An 11,446-nucleotide genomic window follows, 5' to 3' on the forward strand; every position below is an offset into this window, starting at 1 on the left:
TAACTTGTATAGCGCTACAAATGCGAACTAAATCGCCTCAAGGCGCTGTATCCAATGTCGTCGTCCAGCCATGCTTCAGAACAGATGTGTCTTAAGTTTTTTCCTGAAGGCTCGATGGTTCGCTTGCATCCGAATGTCGGTAGGTAGAGAGTTCCATAGCCACGGTCCTTGGACTGCGAATCTTTGTTCTCCTTTTAGATTTGTAGCGGGACTTGGGAATGTGGAGGAGGTTCTGATTAGTTGATCGGAGGGCTCGATTTGGGGTGTAGTGTTTGATTTTCTCGCATAAGTATTGCAGCGAATTTCCTTGCGTGCATTTGTGGGTGAGGCAAAGGGTCTTGAATGTCACCCGATCCTTTACGGCTAGTTGGTGGAGGGACCTCAAGACCAGGGAGATTGGTTCCCACGTTTTATTACCTGTTACCAGTCTGGCTGCCGTGTTCTGGACAACTTGTAGACGAGACATCTGGTATTTGGGTAGTCCTACGTTAGGTAGAGGGAATTTGCGTAGTCGAGTCTGGAGTTGATTAGTGTTCCCACTGCTACTGCTGTGTCTTCTTTCGGGGTGAATGGGATGAGTCTACGCAGCAAGCGGAGAAGATAGTGTGCCGGATTCAGAAAGAAGATACGACGGCGTATCTCCTGATACGCCGTCGTATCTCTGATTTCGGCCGTCGTCTCTATGCGCCTGATTCATAGAATCAGGTTACGCATAGATATGCCTAAGATCCGACAGGTGTAAGGCTCCATTCACACCTAGGCGTTTTAACGCCTGAAGCCCGACGCTATTGCAGCCTGAAATACGCTGGAGGGGTGATTTAAAGTGGTTGTAAACCCACTTTTTCACTTTTACCTACACGTAAGCCTATAACAAGGCTTACCTGTAGGTATAAAGAATATCTCCTAAACCTGTACGGTTTAGGAGATATTCCCCTCGCAATGCGGGCGGCACATGCGCAGGGGGGAATCCACGGCGAAAGGACCGGCATCCGCCGGACCCTGCCGATTTTAAATCTCCCGCGCACACGCGCAGGAGTGACGTCATCGCCGCTCCAGCCAATCACAGCGCTGGAGCGGCGATACCCGGAAGACACGCCGGAGCAAGATGACATCCTGCTCGGCGTGGACCAGGTAAGTGGTGTTCACCTCGTTCCGAGGTAAGTATTTCATAATCGGCTAGTATGCGGTGCATACTAGCCGATTATGCCTTTTGCCTTGCAGGTTTGAGAAAAAAAAAAAAAAGTTTATGCGGTTTACAACCGCTTTAACATTGTTCTCTATGGAGATGGTTCACATCTCCACGCCGAACGCCGAAACGCCGTACGCCTGAAGCTCAAAACAAGTCCCTGACCCTTTTTTTCAGGCGGCTTCGGGGTTCGGCATAGCCGACAATGTGTAAATCACCCCTCCAGCGAAAACCGCGGTAAAAAACGCTGCGTTTTGTTGCGGCAAATCACGGTAAAAAACGCCGCAATTTGTCACGGCAAAACGCGGTACAAAACGCCGCGCTAAGGTGTGAATGCAGCCTAAGTGTCTTACACCGTCGGATCTTAGGCTGCAATCTCACGCTGGCCGCTAGGTGGCGCTTCCGTTTGTTTACGCGAGGAATATGCAAATGAGTAGTTACGCCGATTCAGAAACGAACGACCACCGGGCGCTTTTTTTTTTACGTCGTTTGCGTTTGGCTTTTTCCGGCGTATAGTTACCCCTGCTATATGAGGGGTAAGTGCGGCGTATCCTATGTTAAGTATGGCCGTCGTTCCCGCGCCGAGTTTTGAAATTTTTACGTCGTTTGCGTATACGGCTGGACGTAATTTACGTTAACGTCAAAACCAATGAGGTCCTTGCGACATCATTTGGAGAAATGCACGCTGGGAAATTTTGCGGATGGCGCATGCGCAGTTCGTTCGGCGCAGGGACGCGCCTGATTTAAATTCTACACGCCCCCTAGCAGCAGAATTTGAATTCCGCCGGGGGATTTACGATACACCACCGCAACTTTACAGGCAAGTGCTTTCTGAATAATGCACTTGCCTCAAAAACTTGCGCTGGCGTAACGTAAATCAGATAGGTCAGCGGATCTTTACCCCTGGATGTCACTGAGCATGTGCGGTCTAAGATGCGCCCCGGCGTGACCCCTGCGCCACGGTCGGCACTTCATTAGCATAGGGTGACTCCCAGTTGGCCTTACCCCGCCTTACGCCGTCTAAAATCCGCCCCGCTGGGGCATCGTAGACAAAAAAAGTTTCTTGAATCACCTAACTGCCTCTCCGCGCTGGACCGGTGTAGTCTAAAAATGATGCACCACGCCGGTGAAAATCTGCACCATTGTTCATGAATCTGGCCCACTGTCTGTGAGGCCTCGTACACACGACCAAATTTCTCGGCAAAAACCAGCAAGAAACTTGCTCGGTTTTTTTTTTGCAGAGGAAACCGGTCGTGTGTACATTTTTCGATGAGGAAACTGTCGAGGATCCCGTCGAGCCAAAAAGAGAGCATGTCTTCTTTTTCCTCGACGGAAATGGAGAAACTTGCCTTGTCGACTTCCTCGACAGCCTAACAAGGAACTCGACGAGCAAAACGATGTGTTTCGCCCATCAAGTTCTTCGGTCGTGTGTACGAGGCCTGATCGATTTTCTAGGAACGATGCGAACCAGGGTAGATCAGAGTCTGCGACTCCGCCTACTTCTGTGAGCCGTGTGAGTAGAGTATTGTGGTCTACTGTGTCGAACGCTGCACTTAGGTCCAGCAGTAAGGATGAGCCGAACACCCCCCTGTTCGGTTCGCATCAGAACTTGCAAACACACCAAAAGTTTGTGTGAACTTTAGAACCCCGTTAAAGTATATGGGACTCGAACATTCGAAATCTAAAGTGTTAATTTTAAAGGCTAATATGCAAGTTATTGTCCTAAAAAGTGTTTGGGGACCCGGGTTCTGTCCCAGGAAACATGTATCAATGCAAAAAAAAGTTTTAAAAACTGCCGTTTTTTCAGGAGCAGTGAATATAATAATGCTAAAAGTGAAACAATAAAAGTGTAATATTACTTTAAATTTCGTACCTAGGGGGGGTGTAAAGTCAGCATGTGAAAAAGCGCATGTTTCCCGTACATAGAACTGTCCCTGCACAAAGTGTCATTTCTGAAAGAAAAAAGGCATATAAAACCGGCTTTGCGCCTCTAATGAATTGTCCGCTCTGGCAATTACAGAGATGATTCATTCATAAAAAATAAAAATAAAAAAGCTGGGGGTCCCCCCAAATTCCATTAACAGGCCCTTCAGGTCTGGTATGGATATTAAGGGGAACCCCGCCATTAATTTTAAAAAAAATTACGTGGGGTTCCCCCCAAATATCCATACCAGACCCTTCAGGTCTGGTGTGGATTTTAAGGGGAACTCCACCCCAAATTTAAAAAAAAATGGCGTGGAGTTCCCCCAAAAATCCACACCAGACCCTTATCCGAGCACGTTAACCTGGCCGGCCGCAGAAAAGAGGGGGGGAGAGTGCGGCCCCCCCTCTCCTGAACCGCACCAGGCCACATGCCCTCATCCCCACAACCCTTGCCCGGTGGTTGTGGGGGTCTGCGGGCGGGGGGCTTATCAGAATCTGGAAGACCCCTTTAACAAAGGGGACCCCCAGATCCTGGCCCCCCCCTATGTGAATTGGTAATGGGGTACACTGTACCTCTACCATTTCACGAAGGAAGTGTAAATAGTTAAAAAAAACACACACAGACACCGTAGAAAAAATCCTTTATTAATAATAATAAAAAAAATCCAGCGATGTGAATCCACTCTCGGCCCGGCCCCCCGCTCCAACGTTGTCTTCTATCCAGCGATGGATGATCTCTCCAGCGACAGATGATCAGCGGTCCGGTCCAGCAATGAGAAGATCTATCCGTCCAGAGCGCAGCAGGGGAGCTCCTCTCTCCGCTGGACACAGCCCAGGGGAATGACGCGCTGGAGCTGTGACATTTCTTATATAGGGGAAGCGGCCACCCGTCACGTGACCCCGCCCCCTCTGACGCACCCTCGTACGTCATTGGGAAAGCCCGGTCTTTCAGGGTCTTTCCCAGTGACGTACGAGGGTGCGTCAGAGGGGGCGGGGTCACGTGACGGTGGCCGCTTCCCCTATATAAGAAATGTCACAGCTCCAGCGCGTCATTCCGCTGGGCTGTGTCCAGCGGAGAGAGGAGCTGCCTGCTGCGCTCTGGACGGATGGATCTTCTCATCGCTGGACCGGACCGCTGATCATCTGTCGCTGGAGAGATCATCCATCGCTGGATAGAAGACAACGTTGGAGCGGGGGGCCGGGCCGAGAGTGGATTCACATCGCTGGATTTTTTTTTATTTTTTATTAATAAATGATTTTTTTCTACGGTGTCTGTGTTTTTTTTTTTAACTATTTACACTTCCTTCGTGAAATGGTAGAGGTACAATGTACCCCATTACCAATTCACATAGGGGGGGCCAGGATCTGGGGGTCCCCTTTGTTAAAGGGGTCTTCCAGATTCTGATAAGCCCCCCGCCCCCAGACCCCCACAACCACCGGGCAAGGGTTGTGGGGATGAGGCCCTTGTCCCCATCAACATGGGGACATCCTCCCCATGTTGAGGGCATGTGGCCTGGTGTGGTTCAGGAGAGGGGGGGGCGCACTCTGTCCACCCCTCTTTTCTGCGGCTGGCCAGGTTTACGTGCTCGGATAAGGGTCTGGTGTGGATTTTTGGGGGAACTCCACACCATTTTTTTTTTTAATTTGGGGTGGAGTTCCCCTTAAAATCCACACCAGACCTGAAGGGTCTGGTATGGATATTTCGGGGGGGAACCCCACGTCATTTTTTTTTTTAAATTGACGGTGGGGTTCCCCTTAATATCCATATCAGACCTGAAGGGCCTGTTAATGGAATTTGGGGGGACCCCCAGCTTTTTTATTTTTATTTTTTATGAATGAATCATCTCTGAATTGCCAGAGCCGACAATTCATTATAGCCGCAAAGCCGGTTTTAAATGCCTTTTTTTCTTTCAGAAATTACACTTTGTGCAGGGACAGTTCTATGTACGGGAAACATGCGCTTTTTCACATGCCGACTTTACACCCCCCCTAGGTACGAAATTTAAAGTAATATTACACTTTTATTGTTTCACTTTTAGCATTATTAAATTCACTGCTCCTGAAAAAACGGCCGTTTTTAAAACTTTTTTTTGCATTGATACATGTTTCCTGGGACAGGACCCGGGTCCCCAAACACTTTTTAGGACGATAAATTGCATATTAGCCTTTAAAATAAACACTTTAGATTTCTCCCATAGACTTTAACAGGGTGTTCCGTGGCTTTTCGAATTTGCCGCGAACACCCCTAATTGTTCGTTGTTCACCGAACAGGCGAACAGGCAATGTTCGAGTCGAACATGAGTTTGACTCGAACTCCAAGCTCATCCCTATCCAGCAGCACCAGGAGACAAGATTCTCCTTCGTCCACTGCTTGGAGGGCATCATCCCATATTTTGAGAAGTGCCGATTCTGTCCCGTGGCCTGGGCGAAAACCTGATTGTAGTGGGTCCAGAAGGTTGTTGGAGTCCAGATGGAGTTGTAGCTGTTGTACTACAGTTTTCTCCATGATTTTGGAAACGGTGCTAAGGCTTGTTACCGGTCTTCGGCAATTTGGGTCTTTGGGGTCAAGGTTTGGTTTCTTTAGAAGGGGTTTGATTATGCCTTGCTTGAGAGCAATTGGAACAATACCTTCTTTGAAAGATTGGTTTATGAGATGTGTTATGGTGGGTGCCAAGATGTCGGTACATTCTTTCAAGAGTTTAGTAGAAATTGTGTCGTTTGGTCCTGTAGTGTCTCGGAGATTTTTTGGTGCACAGTTATGTTGGAACAGGAAGGGGCCATCCCCAAACTGTTATCACAGAGATGGGAGCATAAAATTGTCCAAAATGTCTTGGTATGCTGACGCCTTAAGAGTTCCCTTCACTGGAACTAAGGGGCCAAGCCCAACCCCTGAAAAAGAACCCCACACCATAATCCCCCCTCCACCAAATTTTTTTGGACCAGTGCACAAAGCAAGGTACATAAAGACATGGATGAGCAAATTTGGGGTGAAGGAACTTGACTGGCCTGCACAGAGTCCTGACCTCAACCCGATAGAACGCGGTTGGGATGAATTAGAGAAGGTGTCCCAATACTTTTGGTAATATATAGCCAGATTCAGGTAGACGTGCGTAACTTTAGGCAGGCGGATTGTATCTCATATATGCTACGCCGCCGTAAGTTAGAGAGGCAAGTACAGTATTCACAAACAACTTGCGTCCTAAGTTACGGCGGCGTAGTGTAAATGTGCCGGCGTAAGCGCACCTAATTCAAATGTGGAAGAAGTGGGCGTGTTTTATGTGAATTAAGCATGACCCCACGTAAATGACGTTTTGAACGAACAGCGCATGCGCCGTCCGTGGACGTAACCCAGTGCGCATGCTCCAAATTACACCGCAGAGACTCATTGCTTTCGACGTGTACGTAAATTACGGCCAGCCCCATTCACGGACGACTTACACAAACGATGTAAAAATTTAAAAATTTGACGCGGTTCCGACGTCCATACTTAACATTGGCTGGGCCATCTTTTTGGTGGTTTATCTTAACGCCTGAAAACGCCTTACGTAAACGGCGTATCTTTACTGCGACGGGCAAGCGTACGCTCGTGAATAGGCGTATCTCGCTGATTTACGCATTCTAGGCGTAAATCAGCGGACGCGCCCCTAGCGGCCAGCGTAAGTAAACAGCTAAGATACAACGGCGCCGGCGGTCGTATCTTAGAAACATCTAAGTGTATCTCAATTTGAGAATACACTTAAATATACGACGGCGCAGATTCTGAGTTACGACGGCGTATCTACTGATACACCGGCGTATCTCTACCTGAATCTGGCTAATAGTGTATTTGAAAATTGACGGCCTATCTCATTTCTTGACGCCCAAAAAATTCAGGGCAGTACAAATACTCCCAATTTTTGGAAAGTAGACAGTCGGATGCATTTAGTAAGAGGCATGGCACGTTTTTTGAAGTTGTAATTTGTTGCCCAAATGTTTTGGAAAATAAAGAGATGAAATAAAAAATATAAATTTTTTCACAGTTTATTTTTACACACTGTGACCAGTGCAGTACAGCGTCATAATATAACTGGTGTGGTGGTGATCAGGGATACTGACTAGTTACAGTATGTAAGAAAATAAATAAGAAGGATCAGGAACCAGAAGGGACGTCAGCCAAGCAAGTCTTTAACAGGTACACAGGAGAGAGTCTCTGATATGTTGACCATGGCGAAGGCAGAGAAGATCTGAACTGAACAGTTTAAGTAACCAGCAGGACTGACGAGCAGGATAGCATCATCAGGTTAGTCACTGTGGACAGGGTGTATGCCCTGCACGCCCTAATCACTATGGGCCAGATTCAGGTAGGAGATACGCCGGCGTATCTCTGAGTGTGAGGCATCGTATCTTGGCGCCTGATTCAAAGAATCAGATACGCCAGAATTTGTCTAAGATACGACCAGCGTAAGTCTCCTACGCCGTCGTATCTTAACTGCATATTTACGCTGGCCACTAGGGGCGTGTACGCTGATTTACGCCTAGAATATGTAAATCAGCTAGATACGCCTATTCACGAACGTACGCCCGGCCGCCGCAGTACAGATACGCCGTTTACATAAGAATTTTCCGGCGTAAAGTTACCCCTGCTATATGAGGCACAACCAATGTTAAGTATGGACGTCGGGCCAGCGTTGAATTTTCCGTCGATTACGTTGTTTGCGTAAGTCGTTCGCGAATAGGGCTGTGCGTCATTTACGTTCACGTCGAAAGCATTAGCTTTTTGCGGGTTAATTTGGAGCATGCGCACTGGGATACTTTCACGGACGGCGCATGCGCCGTTCGTAAAAAGCGTCATTTACGTGGGTCACAATAAATTAACATAAAACACGCCCACATGTTCCACATTTGAATTAGGCGGGCTTACGCCGGCCTATTAACGCTACGCCGCCACAACTTTGCTTTGTGAATACTGCACTTGTCTGTCAAAGTTGTGGAGGTGTAGCGTAAATAGGATACGTTACGCCTGCACACAAATACGCGCTCCCTACCTGAATCTACCCCTATCTGTGTTGCCGATTCCCCCTACTTCCTGGGCCCCCCCCCCTTGCAATGCTGCTGGCTTCCCCCCCCCCCCCTGCGTCAGGGGATATTTCAGGATGAAGAGCTGGGAAGGGGCTAGTAAAGAGTTCCTTTTCTAAATGAAAACACTCACGCACTGTGTCCATTCATAACCGAAGCACAGCAAACAGTGTTTACTATGCTTCAGTTTGTGAATGAACAGGAAGCCGCTCAGCACAGAGCACTTACCATTCATTCACTGTCCTGTACAACTGAGACTGCAGAGAAAGGCGTGCATGTTGGAGCTTTGGGGTGCACCCCCTAGTGCAATAGGCTGCGGACACCTATGACCAATGCCGCTTTAAGGTAACCGGGGGGCCCATTCAGGCATTTCTGCTGAGCCAACGTGTTAATGAATGGACTGCCAACACAACGCAAGTTTTAATGGATCTGCAGAATGGCTTTCAGCGCAGCGTGCAAGAATGTTCATATGGTACGTTGGTTTGATGTGCTGGCATGGTGCATTGGAGTGCAATTCCGAATTTTGTGCGTGACAACGGTGTGCAGATGTACACGTGTGCAATTTCCTCATCCAGCTAATGGGTGGTTGTGTCACATCTGCGGGGAAGTCAATGGAAATCTGATCCTGGCACTCATGCAAGGAAATGTAACCCAACATGAAGGGTTGGGTTGGTGGGTTGGTTTGGGAGAGGCTGGTTGAACGATTGCAATATTCAAAGCCAAGTAACACCGAGCCAGATCTGATTTCACGCTCTGTCAGCCCCAGCGCTGGTTATTGTAATGCATGCGTGTCACTGTCACACCTTCCAGTATGTTCCGAACAGCTGCCACCATGTTCCCGGTGGCGGTGCAAATGTTTCCATTGCTGTCACTTGTTCTAAAACATTGTAAGTTGTGTGAATGGTGATTTGTATTGGAGACAATTAGCTAGATTCAGAAAGAGTTAAGCCGGCGTATCAGTAGATACGCCGTCGTAACTCTGGGCCGGATTCAGAAAGAAGATACGACGGCGTATCTCCTGATACGCCGTCGTATCTCTGAGTGCGGCCGTCGTATCTATGCGCCTGATTCAGAGAATCAGTTACGCATACAGTAGATATGCCTAAGATCCGACAGGTGTAAGTGACTTACACCGTCGGATCTTAGGCTGCAATTCCAGGCCGGCCGCTAGGTGGCGCTTCCATATCTTTTACGCGTCAAATATGCTAATGAGCATTTACGCCGATTCAGAAACGAACGACCGCCCGGCGCTTTTTTTTACGTCGCTTGCGCTCGGCTTTTTCCGGCGGAAAGTTACCCCTGCTATAGGAGGGGGAAGTGCGGCGTATCCTATGTTAAGTATGGACGTCGTTCCCCCGCCGAGTTTTGAATTTTTTTACGTTGTTTGCGTAAGTCGTTCGCGAATACGGCCGGACGTAATTTACGTTAACGTCGAAACCAATGACGTCCTTGCGACGTCATTTGGAGCAATGCACGCTGGGATATTTTACGGACGGCGCATGCGCCGTTCAACTAAAACGTCAAAAACGCAGGGTCAACATAAATTTAAATAAAACACGCCCCCTACATCCCGATTTGAATTACGCGGCCTTACGCCGCAACACATACGCTACGCCGCTCTAACTAAGGGTGCAAGTTTTTTGATACATTACGCGGGCCGGACAGATACGCCAATGTATCTGAATCCGGCCCTCTGAATCTGCGCCGTCGTACATTTAAGTGTATTCTCAAATTGAGATACGCTTAAATGTTGCTAAGATACGACCGCCTGCACCGTCGTATCTTAGCTGTCTATTTACACTGGCCGCTAGGGGCGTGTACGCTGATTTACGCCTAGAATGCGTAAATCAGCGAGATACGCCTATTCACGAACGTACGCTTGCCCGTCGCAGTAAAGATATGTCGTTTACGTAAGGCGTTTTCAGGCGTAAAGTTATTCCACCAAAAAGCTGGCCTAGCCAATGTAAAGTATGGCCGTCGTTCCCGCGTCAAATTTTTAAAATTTTACGTTGTTTGCGTAAGTCGTCCGTGAATGGGGCTGGACATAATTTACGTTCACGTCGAAACCAATAAGTCCTTGCGGCGTACTTTGGAGCAATGCACACTGGGATATGTCCACGGACGGCGCATGCGCCGTTCGTAAAAAACGTCAATCACGTCGGGTCGCGATTGATTTACATAAAACACGCCCCCCTGTTCCTCATTTGAATTTGGCGCGCTTAGGCCGGCACATTTACGCTACGTTGCCGTAACTTAGGACGCAAGTGCTTTGTGAATACAGCACTTGCCTCTCTGACTTACGGCGGCGTAGCGTAAATGCGATACGCTACGCCTGCCTAACGTTAGGCTCCCGGACGTGAATTTAGCTAAATGAGATTTTTTTAAATGGAAACATTCAGGTATTTTGTCTAAAGTCCCGTACACACGATCGGATTTTCCGACAGGAATTGTGTGATGACAGGCTGTTGTCGCATAATCCGACCGTTTGAATGCTCCATCGGACAACTGTTGTCGAATTTTCCGACAACAAATGTTGGATAGCATGCTTTCAAATTTTCCGATAACAAATGTGTGTCATGTGTACACAAGTCCTTCTGACAAAACTCCAAAGTACAAACACGCATGCTCAGAAGCAATGCTAACCATAACACAACATTAGCAGAAGTTGCCCAAAGGGTGGCCCTAAAGAGCTGAAAAACCACATAGGTTAGTGTTTGTTGGCCAACAATTGTGTGTCGTTTGTGTGCAAGACAAGTTTTTAGGCCAACGCCCTTCTTACAAAAGTCCTACGCTTTGTCTGCAAAAAATCAGATCGTGTGTACGAGGCTTTAGGCTACCCATGCCCATGAATCATTGGTTTGTGCAGCCTATTGCATTAGGATGTGCACCCCCAGAGCACAAACACACATGCATGTATATCAGATTGGTGTCAGTAGGACAGTGGACGGTGTCAGTTGTGTTTTATGTTTATTTTATTTTTTGTTTTACAATTATTATTTTTGCGGGGTTCAAGTGTGCGCTACATACAGAGTGCAGGGTTCAAGTGTGCGCTACATACAGAGTGCAGGGTTCAAGTGTGCGCTACATACAGAGTGCAGGGTTCAAGTGTGCTCTACATACAGAGTGCAGGGTTCAAGTGTGCGCTACATACAGAGTGCAGGGTTCAAGTGTGCGCTACATACAGAGTGCAGGGTTCAGGTGTGCGCTACATACAGAGTGCAGATTTCAGAAGTGTGTTGCATACAGAGTGCTGCATTTAGGGGTGCGCTGCATACAGAGTGC

This window comes from Rana temporaria, chromosome 5 (genome assembly GCF_905171775.1).
Source record: "Rana temporaria chromosome 5, aRanTem1.1, whole genome shotgun sequence".
Taxonomy (NCBI): domain Eukaryota; kingdom Metazoa; phylum Chordata; class Amphibia; order Anura; family Ranidae; genus Rana; species Rana temporaria.